This window comes from Anser brachyrhynchus (genome assembly GCF_964034855.1).
Source record: "Anser brachyrhynchus genome assembly, chromosome: 1".
Classification (NCBI taxonomy): Eukaryota; Metazoa; Chordata; class Aves; order Anseriformes; family Anatidae; genus Anser; species Anser brachyrhynchus.
The window spans coordinates 116161313-116181824 of record NC_137694.1 but is presented as its reverse complement, the minus strand read 5'-3'; the positions used below and the strand labels follow the sequence as shown (position 1 = coordinate 116181824).

Sequence of the window (20512 nt, the reverse complement as noted above, 5' to 3'; positions counted from 1 at the left end):
TTGCCAGCAATACACATAATAATCTAAATATAGTCTGAAAGCAACGCAAAGTAATGTTGCTTGTGTTACTTCGACTGTCACCCAACCCCCACTGGTGTCTCCCCCCTCATCCAGGAGAAATGGTGAGCCAGTAATCAAAACACTTCTGGGACATGCTATGCTCTCAACTGTTCTGGTGTAAAACTGGAGCCATTCCATCAGTTTCACATTTTAGGTAACTCCACATTTATACTTCTACGCATGAACAATTTTTGGCTTTCTGTGTGCTTTTATCCCATTTTGTCCAAATATACTCAAAAGTACAGTCCCTTCACCAGTCTAACGTATTAATTGATACTGATTTACCATGTGCATTTTAGACTTTTGGCCAGAAAAAGCAGACATGAATCATCTGTGACAGCATGTCTTCTGCTAGCACGCGATTATCTGCAGACCGTTGGTATAGCCAGTGAGCGGCTGCCTTTTACATCTCTGCAGGTCTTAATGTTTAGATGTTATGTGTATGGAGATTTCATTTCATTCTCACCCTCTCCTAAGTAACCCAGTCACTCACTGTCCATGTTCATTAGCAGGCAAGCAGACATATCATGCTGTCATTCCTCTCACTCCTATTTGTAATCATTATATTCTTAACAGCTGTACTGTTTATTAAACAGAGACTTTCATAGATCATGCAAAAGAATAGACTAATAAAAGTGATCTTTTACTCATAACTTTTAAGCTACATAGTTACATGCTTGATTTAGAACCTAAAGGGTTTATTACACGGCAGAACAACAAGACCAAAAAGAAAAAAAAAAAAGCACACCAACAACGGTCTTTTCAGTTCAAAGTAAACCCCACAAAAAATGTCCTTTGCGTCATGTTCACCCAAATATATTATCTATCAAAACATCATACTATTGAAAGGCTCATGGCCAAGAAACACAGAAGAAGAAAAATAATCTTCTGGTATGTTTTAACTAGGCAGACATTGCAATGAGAGTACAGTTCAGAGTTCAGTCTGCAATTTGTCCCTTATATGAAGTCAGATTTTTTGTAGGATCCAAGGTAGAGTTAGAGAGGGAAGAAATGTACCCAATATCAAGCCATATACACAGCCCCTCTAGTGTCAGCACTACATTATAAAGATTGACAGGCCAATTACAGCCACTTTGCATCTTCTGTGCAAAGCAAGTTTGGGGCCACATGATTTACATCACATTCTTAGGGATGTTCCCCTATCCCTTTATGGCATGGGAGCCTATCACAGAGCCAAAAGAGGAACCCAAACTTAAGGCAACAATTGCAAGGATCATCAGAAAAAAGAAAAAAAAAAGTTAGGTTGAAGGAGAAATAATCACATCTTTGCTCACACCTTAATGGAAAAAACATACAGTGCTGCAAATTCCCATGCTTCTGTCCAAACTGATAATGGTCAAGAAGCACAAGGCATCCAGCTACCCAGACAAAACTGCCTCCTCTCTGGCTTCTAGGCAAGCAGAACCTGAAAACGAAATACTGGCCAACCGGTATGTTAGATATATTTTTAAATTAAGTGCTACAAAAATGTTGCTCTGATTGTAAAATGAAGTGATAGAATTAGTTCTGTTGGCAGTTTATTTTTGGACTTAGTACAATATGCTAAGAATGAACACATTAAATTTCCTCTAAAGCTTAATTTTCCAGTGCATTATAAAATGATAGAAGATAGTATTGCCTGGTGATATGTGTTTTCACTACCACAATGAAGTAGTAGTGAGAGGCACTTTCTTACTCAAAAACACTGTAAGGGGGGTGGGGGAAAGGGCCCCCAGTGCCCTATTCTCGTTGGAGGTTTTCACTGCACAGAAAGCATGGTGAGAAAACCATGACTACTGCATCCTTTCAGATCAAACAGCCCTGTACGAGCTCCTTATAGTTTTCAGGAAAATAAATAAATAAATAAATATGGATGTATGGGGAAATATTTCCATGAGGAATCATTTCCAAATTCCTCACTGACAAGGGTCCACTAGTAAACAGACCTTACCTTACATACAGAGACTTTTTATCTATTCATTCGTGTCACTGCCCCAGAGCCTGGGCAGGAGGCCATCTGATTTTGTGCATCCCCAGACAGCACAGCATGCTGCAGATTGTCTCTTGACAGGCTCCTTTGGGCCACCCAGTGTGCCCTGGACTTTCTCCACTGGCATCCCACTGAAATGTTGGCCAAATTCAAAATCTTGGTTCCCTCGGTAAAGGTGATCAGTCATCTGGATTTAGCATCTCCAAGTTAGTCTGTAACATGTAGGTGAAACTTTTGGTAAGAAATTCTGTTCCCTCAGCTCAATGGCATTTCTTTCATAAGGGTGAAGACATGGCAACTTCCATTCACAACCACATACAGACAGCAACATAAACACTAAAAAAATAATCTCTTTAACAATTTGCTGCCAAAGTACTATACAAAAGTACTGGACAAAACAGAAGTCAATGAAACAAGGAAAGTATTTAAACACTGTGGTAGTGAGGGATGGTGTGAGAACTTTGACAGAACATGTTAATAAAAGCAGATATGTTAAGAAAAAGAAGGGACATGACTTCAGTTCTCTGGTCTAGGAGGAATACTCATGTTTTCAAAGTAGTTTCATCACATTTACAGAAATAAAATGAATTAGGGATTGAGATGGGTCATTCGAGCTTGAACCTTCCCTTCAAACCTTAGGCTAATGAGGCATATTCCCCAGAGTTCACTGTGGATGAGACTGATTCCTTAACAGACTCTGGATTTGCACCAGACCACATTGTCACAAGGATGCTGAAAGTGTAAACTACAGATATATAAAATAGTTAAAGGTTCTTCTGAAGTGCAAACAACCAAGTCTGTTGAGCACATACTTCCTTTTAAGTTTCCAGCTTTAAGCACAACCTTAAACTTAGACACAAATTTAATTACTTTGCTCAGACAGAACCCTTGAGAGCTGTTCACCCAAATGTGAAGTGCAAAACAGAGTTTAATAGACACATTTTCAGCCTCTTTTAATTGTCAGTACCATAATTCAGTTTTCTCTCAATAACACGCAATGACATTTTCACATCAACACTGCATCCTACAGCTTTCAAGAAAAGCAGAACAACAAAATACCTTAAAAATCACAGTCCCCTTCAAAGATAGGTGCAGTTTACAGAGAGAGATTATTATCGTCACCACCATCATCATTATTGTTATTCTTATTAACTAGACAGCTGATATAATCAGAAGAGAAAAAAAAAAAAAAAACTTTCAGGCATAAATTCTCCTTCTTTCAAGCTATCATTTCCAATACAAGGGCAAAGACATTGCAGTTCATTACAGAGAAGAGAAAAGAAGAAGAGACAAGGGATGGTGACAGGACTGTCTTAGAAAAAAACAAGGCCACCTATAAAGGCAGAATGAAATAAAATGCCAGAAGAGACAGAGGATCTAGGCAGCACACTGCACCTGTCTCCAGTTGTCAAAGAAAGTGCATCTTGTAGCTAACAGCAAGTGTAGCATCCATCAGCTTTGCTCAATGTTTGGGTTCAGGGGGTATAAAAGCAAAATCCTGCCTTGTAGTGCTTAGGTAGATGACCGAACCACCTGCAAACAGGCCTGATCCTGATCCCAGCTGGGATCATGCTCAGTTATCATAGATTATTGAATATTAGCCTTATACTCTATTGTCTTCCCTGGAGAATAATATAACACACACACAAAAAAAATAATAAAATTCCCTCACAAAAATTGATCTACTCTGTGTAGTTTCCTTCACTTATCATTGAGCACCTGTATGCCAGCAACAGTTAATACCCAGCCCTGATTTACCCTTTGTCCTAAATTTTTCTGTTCCTTTTCAGTTAGAGATGCCAAGGCTCATAAAATCAGAGATCTCTACAATTAGTTACTGTATGAACACAAGCCTCTGTACCGCTTTGCTCACTGCCCAATTCTCCCCATCAAAGCAATGATCAGTAAGGTAAAGCAAAAGAGAGACTATAAAAACTGTGTGCATGTGCATATATCTCTATGCACACATGAGGTGGGAACAGTCATCAGCTTATTATGTGGAAACAGCTGAAGAGAGAAGTTCAGAGCAGGACCTTGACAAACTCATCCTCAGTGATGGGTTCTTAACAGAGCCCCCAGGCCATTTTCTGCCCAGCACATCACCAGCTCAGCCTTTTAGCTAATGCACTTCCATGTTATCTCCAAGCGTGGCATCTCTTGCTCTGCTTGGCATGACCCCTGTGAGAGATGCTCTCAGTCAGCCCTGCTGATACCACTGAGCCCTGCTTGGCTCACTACTGCCTGAGAACACTAAGTACATACATGGTTTCTGAGGTCTGGACAGTCTCTCAGGAACTTTCTAGTCCTCTGTCTCAGTGAGGGTATGAACACATCTGCTGTCTCTCTGTTCACATAAGGAAATGGCTGCCTGCAAAAAACTTTCCTCTTGCACATTACACAGCAGTAACCTCCAAGCTTGGACTCTGTTTCCCACTCCTTTATTATATACTTATTTTTCTTTTGGGTGGCTTATTTGTCATGACCAGCTCTAGCATCCCTTAGGCAAGGCTAACCCATTTCTATTTCAGAATTTGCAGTATTCTAGCTGCCTAAAGATACACAGACATGCAGGGGGTGACTACAGCCTTTACATATATGCACAGGAGTACAGTCAAACTGAACAATTAAAACATATGCCGGTGATTTAATCAGATGAAGAAACTTCTCCAGCTCCACTGAAGTCAATGGGGACACCCATTCATCATTCCTCATGGGCATTCTAGGACATTACACATTGTCCATATGCAAGTTTCCACTATTGTGCAATGACACTGAACATCAGCTGAGGATCTATCCCTGGCTGTCCCAGTCTTGCACAGAACAAGATGTAAATGATCTTCATTCATTTCAAGGAGCCACAGAGGGTATTCAGACATCAAGAAGTTCAGATTTAGCCAAGGACACATTCCTCTCCTCACATGCTTGCTGTAGCACTTTTAAAGATTATGGCCACTCTCTACAGTGAGGTCTATGCCTTGCATGATCTTTTGTAGAAAAAGTATTCAAAGAGAATTCCCAAAGTTGCATATTTTGCATTACCTTCCCCAGTTGGCAAGGGTGAAATTAAATTTGAACTAATTAGTCAAAAGTGATGAAAGCCTGAAATTAACTTCGCACTGCAATTTAGAACTAGTAACATTTGTGTCTAACTCACCCATTAGATACCGTGAGCTATATTCAGACTTAGACACCTAAGTGTAGCATTGTAGCGCCTAAAACTTAGACTTCTCACCCCACCAAGGTGATTCAAATGATCTAAATTAGATGCTTATGTAATCTTGGAAAAACAGAGTTACAGGTGCTTCTAAAAGCCTTCAGAGGGTGTTCCAGTAAACCTAGATTGGTAATGCAGAGCCTGTACTTTCCTGTGAGACAATTCAGTGGTCCTACAGGGTGAGTCTTGCAATTCAAAAAGCTGAATTCTGTTTCAGCCTGTTGCATGGAGGAAGCAGATACCCTTTACAAGTTAGACTACTAGAAAGTGTAACTGCCAGAAGAGGACACTTGGTCTGCCAGCCTCATGCAGCCTGAATCCAGGAGTCCTGCTGACATACAAGTGTTTTATCTCCAGTCAGACAGTTGGCTGCTGGACCGTTTATTGCTAGTGTTAGGGGATGCAACCCTATGTCATGCCATCTGCCAGCCAAGGCACACACTGAACATTACTTTGGGCTATATAGGATAATTGGGATTGGGTGAGCATAGCACTGCACCTGAAAGAAGTAAGTCACCTGTCTTTTGTCACCTGGATGTTGATTGAGGACCAAGTCTGCACTTGCCAACCGCCCTGGACAGTCTTCCACTCACTTTATAGAGCAGGTTTCTGCAAAGCACTGCTGAATCCTGGCAGATAATATATGCCCCTTCCTTTCTATATTCAGCTTCAGTCAATGTTCCTGTTTTTACACCAATATGAAGAAAACAAAATTTTTTGGCCGTTATACTCAAAGCATGAGATTTTGCCCCAGTTTTGATTATCACTAGGCCCTGTACACTGTGCACATCCTCATCTCTGGATTACCCAGGGTCTCAGTAAGGATATCCACTTCTTTTTATCAACATTTGTGCTTAGTTTTGCGAACAAACTTCAGTCCCATCAACTCCAGTGTTTAAAATGCTTAACTAACAGGAATGAAGATAACCACATGCTTAAATCCTTTGCTAAATTTGTCTCCCAGAGAGGAAGAGGATTACGATTCATGTTCATTGATTGCATATGATTTTAAACTATTGCAGGTTCTACTGAACTTTCTCATTAGCAAGCACAGCAGGCCATTCACTTTGAAAAGCACTATTTAATTTTATTTTTTGCAGAATGCAGTTTTATATTTTCAGTTAGTACATGAAGTTGAACCTGAACTTCTATATGGACTCAACTCAGCTTTATCCACCTATGAAATCAGCAGATTTCCATCTGTTTAAGGGAAACAATAACGACTATATTCCAACATGAAGGAAATTAGAAACCTCCCCAGGCCTTAGTTTAGTCAGTTTTTCTTCATGTTCCTCACTGTTCAGCAGAAAGTAGTGTGCAATATCCTGAACTGTCCAAGGTATTTCAGGACTATAGCACTGAACATAATTGTAATGGTTAAAATGTCTACTTAGCAAGCCCTAATTGAATATGCAAATTGAAAAACTTACATTAACATCTCAGAAATGTGTGATTCTGTACCCACTAGTGTTTATTTGCAGTTTGAACAGTTTGTTTCTGGAAGAAGAAGGAAAAAAAAAAATCTTTCAAGCTTGTCCATTAAATTATTCTACCAGCTGTCACCTTATTAAAAGTCTGCAGTTAATAATAAAACTACTTTAAACCACACACCAGAAATTGAGAATTTAAGAACAAGCTTCCTTCCCCCAAGGCTTCCTTGGAAAGGTTCTAAGATTCACTGACAACCTCAAATACACATCTCATCCTGCCAATATTCCCGCAGCACAGCAGAACCTAACAGAACATGAGTACAAAATTTCAGATCTGAAGGTAAGGAAGAATAAGATGGATTTGTTCTGTGAGAAAAACTGCCCAAACACGGCACAGAAATTCTGACAAAAACTGAAACTATAAAAAAAAAATAGTTTTTTTTCCTGCATTTATAAACAAGTGGTGTAAATTAAGAAATAAATCAGAAAGAAATAGAACACATGATTTTGTAAGACATGAAGGAAAAAAAATGGAAGAGCAGTATAAAGCAGAAAATGTAATACTCTCTTGTGCACTATTGAGCAAAACATCAAAATTTAGATTAAAATGTAATTTGAGGTCAAGAAGGGTCAAGAAAGTCAAAATTTTTAACCAGCCTTAATCATCACAATTCTCCAGCAGAAGAAAAGGGACTCCTAATGGAAAAAAGAAATGACAGTAAAAATCCCATCTCACATATGTACAAACAAAAATTTACACCCTCAGAAATAAATCATGATGTTAAACTAATAAATTTTGTATCACACAAAAGAAGATGAATTGTGGCATCAGGTTAGTAAGACGATACAATTTAAGGTATGGGGCTGTTGCTAAAGCCCTGCTAATGTGAATTTTGCTAGCTCTGCACCTCTAGCTTATTGGGTTGCTATCTAGAGCTCATCCAACTGGAATTGGCACAGTTTATGTCCATTTGTTCTGCGCAGGAAACAAAAATGAAACTACTACTGGATTTGAGCCATGACTATCTCAAGTGTGGGGCAAATGAGGTAAACACCAAACTGAGACCCTGTACATAAGCGATAGTGAAAGTCTGGAGCTGGGGAAAAGAGACAAAATTTCATTTCATCACACTACCATCAGCAAGAAGGAGGGGGAGAAGTTGCTACGCTTCTCCTATATTTGTGAACTGGGAAAGTGTACCACTGTGATCACAGTCACTGTGATAATCTCCAATTTAAAAATACATAGTTTGCATTTCCTTGCAAGGAGAAAGAAGGAAAGAAAGAAAGAAAACAGAAGGAACTAGCATGGATGATGTTTTGTGACATGCCTCTGTGACTGTTGCTGGTCAGAAAGAATAAAGTTTCAGAAGAATGACTTACCTCAACCAAAACGAACAGTTTGGTACTGTCTAGGTGAAAATAAAAGCAGTTAGCCACTAGTTCAACCACCAACATACAAGCAAATCAGACTACCTGCTCATACATTTTCCACTAGGCAGTGATAAATTTTTGTTTATGGATTTGTTGTTTGTTTTGTATTTTTCAGCCTTTTAGTCATTCCTCATTTCTTACAAAACTCATCAAAAAATCCAAATTGTGTTCAGCTCTGGTAATGAATGGGATTCATTCTTCCAGTCTCTTAGAAGTTGACAATACTCTTGTTCCAGCTGGTCAGCCCTCAGTGATGTTACATAATGAAAAGTAGCACAAGACTGGCATCAAAAAGGAATTTTCCATGTGGATAACCTAAAAGGAACAAGGACATTATATCCCACAAGCCCTGTCTATCCATTTTGGAATCACCCCCAGAACTTGGCGTTCATATATTTTCATGCCCAAGAGAATGATCCCAACATACTTCTAGCCGTATGTCAGTTCAACTTATTATATTAGGTCAACCCAACTTCCACTGAAACTCATAGTATAATGTTCTTATCCCCATCACTCCAATTTATTCCACTGCTTTTAGAAACCATGAGTGTTTTATTGTATCTGAATGTCAGTATGCTTGCTAAAGGCCAAGACTGACCTTTTCCAAGACTCCTATTGACTATCACTGGATCACAGACATGCTGATGGAATAAGACTCCCTTTACTCACATTCAGTCCTGAGAATAACATTTGCAAGAAGAGTAACCACAAGGCTTGGAACAGAATGAAAATTAATACAAAACTATATATTTGTAGTAATGATGACACTAAAAATGTCTCATTTTCAGGATCACAGATTTCTTTAGACTATACTTCAACCAACAACTCTTCTCTCAGTGGCATGTTTGGTCCATGGGATTTTGTAAAAAACTTTGTGTTTTTTTTTTTAACATCTTTGGTTGCTGCAAATGCTTATCTTGATAAACTGGAAATTTTTGAGACTAATTAACTCTGTGTTCTTTACATGGTAATTTTACTACTTGTTTGTCTCTAACCGCTTCCTTCAATTTTAAATAGATTGTCTGATAAATGCACAGTGATGTCTGACAAGCATTAAGCACTAATCGCTCATTTGCAGCATAGATCAACAACATTCAAATTTAGTGATTTCAGAGGGTGAAATAACTGCCAAGAAAATTCAACAACAAAAGAACAAAGACTGAAAAAAAATAAAATTAGCTCACCAGTTATGCAGAGAATCACACTGTAAGATGCCTGTCATCGTCACGGCCCTGAGTACCCCAGAAGGCCTGACAGCCAAACTCACACAGAACACACATCCAAAAGCCCAGGAACCCCATTTCAGATAAGCCTGGGGACATCAGTGCCTGCCCCAACAATGACACAACAGGTCCCCAGACCTGACTCTGGCTCTGCGTCCTGGGTTGGATCTCAGCCCTGTGCTGCAGTAGCTCACCTCCCAGATGGATCGCAATGACAGACATTGCAGCCTGTCCTCTGCTCTGTTTCTGGTTCTGTCTCTGTCCAATGGATAAACTTTGGCCCCACATCATCTCTTTGTCTCCAGCCCTGGCCCTGGGTCTGACCCTGTCTCCCTACTGGTCCCTCAGTATTGATCCTGGCTGTGGCTTACCCCCTCACCATGTCAAGGGCAGCTGATGGACCCTGCTGCTGCCCCAGCTCTGCCTGCTGATCTCACACCCCAAGGGCAGCACTGGTGACACCTTCCCATCCAGCTCCCCAGCCCTGCAGGAGCAGCCAGCCGTAGCTGTGCCCTCATAGACATTTCTAGACCTGAATATACGAAGCCTGAACTGCATACCTTTTTTGAACAGCAGAGAGGATCAATTTAGAAGCCATGACAAATAACTCCGTTTCTTTTTCCCAGTAAAGTTTTTATAGCATTTCAAAACCCAGCAGCACCAGGTCTTTTTCCTCACTTCCTCTTACATTGTTCAGCATTTTATGTGTAGCAACAGGCTGAAGTTAGGGTACAATGTTGTGATAACTAATTCCTCCAAGTGTGCGTTATATGTATTTGAGTCTCACACAAATTTGTAATAACAACAAAAAGCAAAATTAAAAAGAAGGGGAAGATCTCCTAAGACTCTTTATAAAACAAGACATTTTGGGAGTTCCCTCCCAAACCATCTGCACCAAAAGCTTGTGTCTGCAGAATTTCCCAGAACAAATTTACCAGCTACCACTCCTTGAGCTCAAGGCCATTGGTTTCTTCAACCTCCATTGTCTCCAACACAGTCAAATGTCCCTCTTCATAACAGTTGGTGAACAGGCAGTTTGTAAGACTCCATGGTCCTCAGCCTGGAGTAAGGAGGTGCTCTTCATACTCGAGTCACAAAGCAAGAAGAGCTGCCAGGAAGCACTGAGGAAAGACTGGGTGAGGCAGAAAGGAGACTGTTGTGCCTTGCTTGCTACCCTGTAGTCTCCTTCATTGTAGTCTCTGCTAAGAGCTGCATCTTGAGAAAAAAAAAAAAATGTTTACTGTTTTGTTTTCATCACTCATCTCGGTACTGTATTTCATCACATCTCATAGGCTGTTGTAACTTTAGACTAACATCTTTATGAAACAAACCTTATTTTTATTTTAGTGTCACTACTGGCAAGATTTTGCTTGGTAATATCACAGTACTACTACAGTCAAAAAAAACCAAAATATTTAAATTAAGTCTGATAACCTACAAACATGTAACAGAACATATACCTTTACTCATATGAACTACTACTTCACTAAAAGTTAAGTTTATAAAGAAATACTTAAATCAAATAAGCGTATTTGTTTTCCCACTAAAAACCTTCTTTGTGACATAAAGTCAGTTACTGTGAAAAATAGAAATGATTAAACTTTCAATAGAGTAATGGAATGACTAGATTTTTAAATACACACAGATTTTCATTTTCTAAATAACAGATCTAAAATTAGGCTTCTAAGCTTCCATACATGGGATTTTTCAGAAATAACTGGGCTGATCTAAGTGTCTCACCAAATTAAAAAATAAAAAATCCTAGTAAGTGCAGTTTGCTTCTCTCTCTTAACTTGTCAAAGTTATTTGAAAATGCTAGCAGACACAGATGTGACATGAACAATGTTTATCAATTATGGTTTTCTTAGTATATTTTATTTTTTCACTGTCTTTTCATAGGGAGCTTGAGACTGAGAAGTACAGTATTTTATATCAAAGCTGAATTTCTACTAGTTATTTAAACTTTAATAAAACAGGTACAAGACAAGAACATTCACCACTTACAATTTTAAAGTATAATTATAAATCTAGCTTTACATATTAAAACTCATTTTCCAAAGTTATACACGCTGGCATGGAGTTTCTACCAAGCACCTGACATAAGGGAAGTAGAAGAACAGTTTGCTAAAGTGTTTTCCATTGTTCTAGGTACATTTTCTCTGTACTGACCCAACACCAAGTAAGCCTAAGTAGAAATATACCTATTATTAAAGAAAGTTCCAATACAAAGATGTGTGACAAAAATAATATATTTTTGTGTTTCTAGGTTTTCATTAAAACTATTTCCATTAATTAAAAATGTGGATTTCCACTGTAACCAGGTATCTCCAAAGGATGAACTAGATTCGGTCACAAGACTGTCATTAGCTGTTGTGAAGTAGCAATGCACTCCCCATGATCCAGGAAGTCTTGTAATCCAAAAATGGATGCTGACAAGACAGGTATTGAGTCCATGCAGTTCCAAATCTTACCTGTTTCTGAAGAACTGCGTAAATGCTCCATGCTGGGACCACCCAGCTGGGATTTAGCTATTTTATGACACATCCAATCTGTGCTGATAAAAGAAACAGTTCTAATTTGAGATGGTTACACAACCAGAGTGGACAAAAAATAGCCTCAATAGACACTACAGTATCTCTTCGATAGCCTTTACAAGTTTCTTGTTAAGAAAACTTTTCCTTTACAAAAAAGGTAAAGAAAGTATGTAATCTTTTCAATCACAAAGTCCTTATCAGAACATAAATATTTGCTTTCTGGTATAAAACATTAATTTCTGGGACAGGTGGGATCAGTTCTTCACTGTTGTCAAATTGAATTAGCTTCATGTGATACACCTGAATAAACATACCTCAAAGGTAGCCACAGGCTTCTGAGTGTACTTGCACAGGGGACAAAGACCCTAAATAATTTTTTTCTTCCTTCACTTCATCCCTACTTCTTAGTCTACACAGAGTACCTTTTCCTGCTTCCTAGTGGAATATACTGCAAAAAATAAATATTTCTAAATCAAATTTGCTTCCTTTAAAGACTGAGCAGCATAGGAAGTCATTAAGTATGTTCAAGTTTGAAAATTACATATTAAAAGCAAAGAGTGTTACTGTAGAACAACTTCTCAGTGTTTTCTCTTTGATATGAGTTTCCACAGACAAAATTCTTAAATGCTTCATTGACCGTCTCAAGCTGTCTTGTTCTGTGGTTAAGGCTGGCTGTCTTCTAAATCACCGAATGTCTGCCATCTAGAAGTTAGGCTGCTTGTTCACACTCTTGCCAAAGTCAACAGAAAGCTAGACAATGCCATAAGGCAACACATTCCATCCTCAAACAAGTGTCTCAGATTGGCTGTATTACCACCAGCAGCTGCCTCAGTGGGTAGCCTAGACAGTACATACAGATAGATGCCTCATGCAACCTATGATGTCTCAAATGGCATTAGATGCCTACGCTTGGCACCTACATCATGCTCTATTTGGATGTCACGTATTTAATGTTTTGTTTAATCTGTTACCCCTGTATACATGAAAATGATAGCTACCATGCATCATTTCCATGGATAGAACTACCAGGACACATTTTGTTTTAAATAGGGATTGTCATAATATTCTAGCTAGTGATATAGGTGAGCATGGACAAACACACTTTGTGAACAGACCTCGGGTTTTCTGCCCCCCATCTCCTTTCAAACAATCTCTAGGTAATCTCACAAGAAAATTATTAACCAATTCTTTACTTCTCTTACATTTTACTGTTGGAAGGACTAGCAGTGACACCATTGTGTTTGGGACTGATATCATCATTACTTGTGTTGCAATAGTAATGAAGTCATCATCATTGTCATCATTTAATTGCCTTAATACCTAGAAACTTCTGTTCAAAGCAGTAATCTGAATGTATCCTGAGAAATTATTTACCGGTGTCAGGATTTAATGCAGTTGACAAAATAATTGATCAAAATCAAAAGACGGTAATAACATAATACAGAGATAAGTATATCTTTCACCTGAGTATTTTTAATTTAGTGACTTAATTTAATAATTTAGGAAACTGATTTAATACTCTTTGCTTCTGATTTGTAAATCCATCAGTATGCTTTAATTATTCCATTTGATTTTCCATTTTCCATTAATTTCTGTCAGAGGAACACTGCTGTAAGATTTCAAAAATCTAATCTTCTATTTACTTTTGTTGATTCATAATTTAAATTTAAAATTTGATTTGCTCTTTGATAACTTAATCTGGTTCCTAAACAGATAATATACAGTGCTAGAGTCAGATCTCTTGCAGTAGGCAATAATCTTCCTCTCCTTTCAGAAATCACCTTTCAATCCTCTCAAAGCATTACCAAAATGAATAGGCTGAGGCTAACTTGTTTACTCTGAAATGAGCTCTCTAAACATCTAGATAGGAAAGGAAAGTTCCTCCTGACACGTTGCTGATTCCTGCAAGGATTACAGAAGTACTGCACAATTGGTTTTACAAGCCCCAAGTCTTCAGCATCCTTATTTACAATTATTATTTTACGCTATGTTTTACTTCAGGCAAGTGAACACAATCACAAAAATATCAGTTAAAAGCATTAAGTCAGATGATGTTTACTAAATAAAACAGAGACAAATACATTAACTATGTAAAAATGTAGGTTTATATGTAAAGATGCTATTACAAAGAAAGAAGCATCTGGTGAATAGGAGAGTTTTGATTTGCTAGAATTAAAGTCAACTGAACCATTGTGAGACCTGATTTACTAAACTCTCAGAAGTAACAGCACCTTTTACAAACTCAGTGAGATTCAATTGCAAAACAAATTAGCTAATAGGGAACTTAATTAGCAATTTCTTACACTCAAACATCTAATAGGAAAGAAAAAAGAACACACAGCTGCTGCCTAGCCCTTCTGTGAAAAAAGTCAGCACTATATAAATGAGTACAAGAACCAATCACTATAGAAAAGCAATAGATGTTATTACTTAAAAAACAAAGTATATCTACTGTAAATTCAGAGATACTTACACAGATTAATCAAAGGTGAAAATACATGTGCAGTAAACTGCAAACAAAAGAGAATTCTGAACAATATATAAAATTCACAGTCCAAGAGATGTATCAGTAAAGTTTCTCAACACTTAGCAGTCAACACGACCCCAGTACCTCCACGTGGCATATTTTTCTAAGGCATCATTAGATAGATAAATACATTTCAAGAATTCTGGCCCCTTTCTTTGGGAGTATAACTCACAAGGCTAAATGAAAAACAGTACCCAACAAGTGCTTAAATTAAGTGTTTGGATCCTTTCAGAAATACCTTTGTGGATTGAAGTAAATCACTCATCACGTGAAGAAATGTATTTACATTTCAGAGGGAGAGAGGAAAGTACAAAATAAATGCTCCGACCCTAGACCCAACCAATGCAAACATATGTAGTGTTTAAACAGCCAGTCAGTTCTGAGAGGTTATAAATTAATATCTTTATGGTCACTTTGGCTACTGTCCCTTCAGAGAAATTCAAGACAGCTGTGGAGATACTAGCCCTCTTTCACATCTCCATCACAACAACATCCATTCAGCCTCTCTGGCCTCCCCCCAAACAGAACATTGTCAATGATTTTGGAGGCTGCACCCTGCTCTTACCCCAGGGAAAATAAAGGGCCTGGGTATCTGTGCAGCCACAAACAATGGTAGGTCACAGCCCACCAGCAACTCAGTCCCTATCCCATTCTCCAGTAATGTCAATCATCAGTTTTCAACTTGCTGTTGTACATAAATCCCTGGTTATGAAAATAAAATAAAATAAAATAAAATAAAATAAAATAAAATAAAATAAAATAAAATAAAATAAAACCTTTAATCTCTCTTCTACCAAACAAGGTACATAGAGGAGGGAAAGGAAGGTTGCACCTTTGCTCCTCAGGATGTATAAAAATCCAAACTGCTCACAGAGGTTGTTACCATACTTAAATAACATGTTTGAAACACTTTGAATGGCAAAGAAGGAGCTTAAAAGTATAAACATAATTTGTATTCTTAGAAGATGTCTTCTCCTAAAGGCTTTTCAGGCTTAGATGTTAAACATCATCCAATACTTCAAAACATCATCCTGCTCCCACAGGAGCAATTGCTCCTTCTGCAGATTCCTCCGGGCAGTTCAGTGCCAAAATATGAGATTTACACATGGGACCACAGACCAGGGGTGTCCAGTCATGCAATGGGAGATCATATCTACTACATGAGCAAGGAGGCTGTAGGGTTTGCCTGCTGGAGGGGAGTGCAGGGACATATGGAGCACAGTGCCACAGTTTCTCCTACCCATATGTACTTACGCACCAGGTGCAGCTGGGGGACAGACTGCAGAGCTGTTGGTCAAGAGTGTGTGGATGGGAGCCCTGAGGGAAGGAAAGGTAGCAGCAGCAGCACTACTGTGTGAGACATATCATTGCAGTAGGCAAGTGTGAGGAGACAGGTGCTAAAGTATCTCACAATCACTGCAGGAGACTTAACAGGCTTATTTGCAATCTGCAGAGTATGGAGCTAAAACAGAAGGTGAAAGAAATCCATATGGGAGCCTTAGTGTTGTAGGGAGTTATGGACCAGACAAGCAGTATCAGAGAAAGGCCCAATTCTTTGAATCCCAACAGACTGAGAATCTACAGCCTTCACCATATCAACAAGACAAAACAGGAGTAGGAAGACAGCTATGCCCAGCTGTCTGCTCTGTACACATCCTACCACCAAGCACCACACACAGATGTTGGCAGGTACAGAAGACTACTGCTACAAGTGGCAGTAATTGCCACTGATTTACTGTTTCTGTACAACTACATTTTTGTCTGGCTCAAGTAGATAAAGAAAAGATCTGCTTTCTTCTGTTCTCTAGGGACCTGTAAAGAGATCATAAACTGATTCCAGATATAGCTCTAGGATGTCTCTATTCATGCTCCAGAGCTTCCCAGAAATCTACACACTTTTCAGTGGTTTCTAACCATTACTAATTATCCCATAAGTATTTAATAGTCCTTTCCCAACTGTTCAGTAAGTTTGTGTCATGACATGGATCGATGTCCCTTTGCTTTGTTTTCCTATTTCTCACACTCAATCTGAAAAACACTGGATTATGGATATAACTTCTATTTACACATAGCAATGCTACATCTGTTATAGAATCTGTTTTGTTTCCAAAACAGAGCATTCATTAGAAATATTTCTACAGACTATACCAGTTATTTTTGCATGTGATACATGAGAACCCTCACAAGGATCACTGTGGAATTGTATACATCCACGGGTGGATGTTGGTTGCAAGAATATTTTAGTGAATCTCTTTGCAAGCTTGACGGAAAAATGCCAAGGACTTCTTACCTTTAGAGGATGGCACCTCTGAATTACCTATCTATTTAAGGTCACTATTCTTGTTGCAGAGATATTGAAGTGCAATAGTTTTCAAGGTGTGGAATAATTATTTTTCTACATATGCCCACCACCAGGTACCTAGCAACTATCCAGGCCAATTAAAATAAAATTAACCTGTACAGGTTAAAGTCAGCACTCACCATCAAGTGACTGTGAACGGCAGAACACTTTTTAGCATATTAAGAATTTCTAAAACTATAGTGTATCTTGTAGCTGACAGAAAAAAAACAAGTTACAGAAAGAGAGAATACACCCTCCTAAGTGATCATGTAGGATTTCTTTAGAAGACTATGTTCCTTTACACTTGAGAGGAGATTCTTTTGATTACAAAACTATGAACTAGCAAGGATCAGTAAGAATCTAGAAACCATTTAAAGACTCATTTGCTTTCTGCCAAGCACAGGAAAGAAAAAATGTTTTTGGCTTGGAGGGGAAGAGAAAACTTGAGGAAGAAAAGAAAAGCAGAAAACAGAAAAATACCGTGTCACTAAAGATAAACGTTTAAGTTTTGGCATCTCATTTGTCTTGATAACTTGATAAAGGAATATAACAGCTACTTATTTCCAAATTTAATTTGTACATATTTGTTGATAGGGATATGCCCTTTCAACTTTTTCATAACCTACGGGAGACAAACATCCTTAAAACTGATCCTCCAGCAATTTCAGAAGCCAACCTTCCATCTATAATTAACAGTTGTTTTCTTCTTCCCAGAGTTCTGACCTATCTTCTATATGGATTTCAATAATATTGTTTATTAGGCTCTTTATTATGTCTAATATGTCAGACAGTCTGTCATAAACAGCTTAAAATGCAATAATCAGGAAAAGAAAGTCACTAGATTTATCAACAAGTAAATACCCAGCCACAGGCAGATTTAAGCATACATTATTTCATCATACTTTCCAAAACAACAAGACTGGCAAGGAGATACATAAGAACTTGTCAATTATTGTGATAAACAACCTAACAGATATGATAATACAGTACATTAATTAGTCTTTAAAGCCTGCCAAAGACTTATATGAGTGACAGCTAGTCAGGTTGCCAACTAAAGGTAAGATGAGAATGAGAGTTATGCACCTGAATGTTATTTTTTCCCTGGTGAAGAGGAAGTTAAGGAGAGATGACTCATTAAGATAATCTGCAATTAGGAACAAACCGGGTTTCATAAGAGTAGATGCAAAGGCCAGTTTTGGACCTTATGGTGAATCCCACTTTTTACGTTTTTCCATGAGCAGCAGAACTAATGAAACTGATTTCCTAGAAATATGTGTTCTTCTTCTCCTGCTCATTGTCATACTCCTTCATTCATACTCCCTAGCTCTTGCATGACACCCTGCTAATGTGGGAACACAAGAACAAATGTTGATAATATGACTAGAAACCACAGGTGGTCAGTTAATTGCAAATGTTTTGCCTATCATGGATATCTGTTAGCAGCTAATTGATTAACAGTGTAGAAATGCTGTGCCCTGCCACAGAGGGGCAATAGTTGGGGTCTATCTCTTGCAGATGGAAAGTTTCACCAAAGTTATGAAATTTTAGTTATCTTAATGATTTGCAGTTCAACTTGCCCAACCAATTTAAAAGATATTAGAGAAAGGGTTTTGCTGAGACATGGATCATACCAGACTTATTTATTTTGGAAAAAAGCCTAAGAAAAATAAGTGCAGCTTATTTCTGATGGAATATAGGAATATATATTACTGACACATTGGGATTCTGACATCTGATTTGTATATTTGAACAAAGTTCAAGGGAAAGCAGAGGGGGGATTGGTAGAAATCATTGGTGATCTTTAATACCCTGGTGCAGCAGGTGCTCCTCATTCATCTGGCAATACATTGATGTACCAATTTAGGTATCACCAAACTGGTGATATATACTGGCTACTGAATTTTGTCTACTTAGGCATTTATTGCACACAGCAGGATGAGAAAGGCTTATATGCTGAAGCTTTACTAGGGGAGCCCATCACTGATGTCCTACATCACTTCCCATGAGGGCCCACCATAACAGCAGTATCAGAGCTTGCAGGTACCTTTGAGCCTTACACTGTCAGGACAACAGCATAAAACCCACAAGGAAAATGTTACTACCACCAAGTCTACAGAAAAATCTGTCAAAGAAGCTTAACTGAAAGTGTACAAAGGCATAAGTGGAAAGTGGGCTGTTAAGTTGCAAGTGAAAAGCCTTTAACAAGGGTTAATTCACCTAAGAAACTGTGCAGCACATTGAACTGTTAACATTTAACTTGTCATTTGTGGAGGTTGCTCAGAGCACTTCAGACTATGAAAGTCAGTAAACAAAACCAAACTCTATTATTGCTTTCTGTGGAGTAGTCTGCTTCCTAGCAGCATAAGTCATTGTCAAGAAGTGGATATGCAGTGCACCTGCAGCTATAAGAAAGCTATGAACTTCTTCTCTCCTTGAGCGCTGATTTCAAGGTGCCAAACCCACTGGTTTAAGCATCTCAGAGAGTATGAATGTTCTGACAGTGGTATAGCTATGGCCAGCTCTATATCATGCCTCTACAGAGCCTGTCTTTTCCCTGTCAGTCTTAGCTGTGTCTCTGTGTTGTGGTCACAGCTTGGGGCAGCATCTAACTCATGGTCTGATTGCCAGGTGGCAACGAAGCCCATTATCCATGAGCCATGAAGAAATACAGTCTAACTCAAAGAGGCACAGGCTCAAGAAAATTGTTACCTTTTCTCACAAGTGAACCATCCCACTATTCCACATGAATGTGAACATGAGTTGTGGACTGGGGATGTAAGAGCACAAAATACCAACCATGTATTTAATGAACACATGACAGATGAGTGAGTCTGGTGTGAAAGGTCTGCATGTCTCACCTCTCTTCTCAGATGTATAGGGGTGGATGGGTTTACGCCTGAGACCTGCTGTGGAAAGCTCATTAAAATGCATGTAATATGAAACCACATCCCCAGCTCATTTACCACAGGTGGAATTATTTTTTTTCATCACTGCTGAGGATCTGGTAATATTGCAGAATAAATGAAGGGAGATTACTCCAGGTTGTAGTCAAACTGGCTGCTCAGCTCATTGTGGTCACTCACTAGCATATATGTTGTTTGGTCCTGGCTATATGAAGCAGACAGTCCTCTGGTGCATATAACACTTTCATCTATGCAGGTAATGTGATTTTCATGACCAGAACATGCCCCCAGAGCCACTGCAGCTGCAACACGGGCAGACCCAGTGCAGGACACAGACAGTCTCCAATCCAATTCAAAAAAACAGGTGGTCCCAGTGAAGGTCTAGAATGCCAATATTTCTCTTTATTAAATTCACCTGCATTTATGCCCCAGTTAGGTTAGCGGTTTCCTTTGCCAGGTCATTAGCACAACTACAATATTTCACTAGTGACACAGAAAATGCCTGGAAAGGCTAACAACCTTGGACAATAACTTTCTAGTGAGCGAAGATCTTTATGCAGGATAAGGGAGATGTTTTAGATGAACAGGAATGTGAAATTCCTGAAAGATCAGTTAATCTGTAGAAAAGCTAAAGAAGGAAAATAAATAAATAAATAAACAATTACAGAAATCTTTCACAATTTTACAACAAGAAAATATTATAAGGAATGCATTTTAAATATCTGAAACAAAAGGAAAATTAGGCATATTATGTATACCTTTTCCACCAGCTAACCCTTATGTCTCCATCTTGCAGAGTTTTCAGAAAGCATGAGGCATCTGGCAGCTGCCAAATGCTTCCCTATTGCACTACCTG

General features: G+C 38.6%; 1 long non-coding RNA gene across 5 annotated transcripts; it reads right to left on the bottom strand.

Annotated features, from left to right (window-relative positions):
• Positions 1 to 1773: 1773 nt before the first annotated feature.
• On the bottom strand, positions 1774 to 17633 carry LOC308188295. 5 transcript variants are annotated; one of them, XR_013945367.1, is made up of 6 exons: positions 14651 to 14948; positions 14359 to 14395; positions 11823 to 11905; positions 9912 to 10566; positions 8078 to 8443; positions 1774 to 7390 (listed from the first exon to the last, which is right to left on the bottom strand). It is a non-coding gene; the product is annotated as an uncharacterized lncRNA (long non-coding RNA). The 5 variants fall into 5 exon arrangements; XR_013945365.1 differs by lacking the exons at positions 1774 to 7390; positions 14651 to 14948 and adding an exon at positions 16894 to 17633 and having other exon boundaries at positions 8200 to 8443; XR_013945369.1 differs by lacking the exon at positions 1774 to 7390 and having other exon boundaries at positions 8200 to 8443; positions 10287 to 10566; positions 14651 to 14942.
• Between the last annotated feature and the right edge of the window lie 2879 nt (positions 17634 to 20512).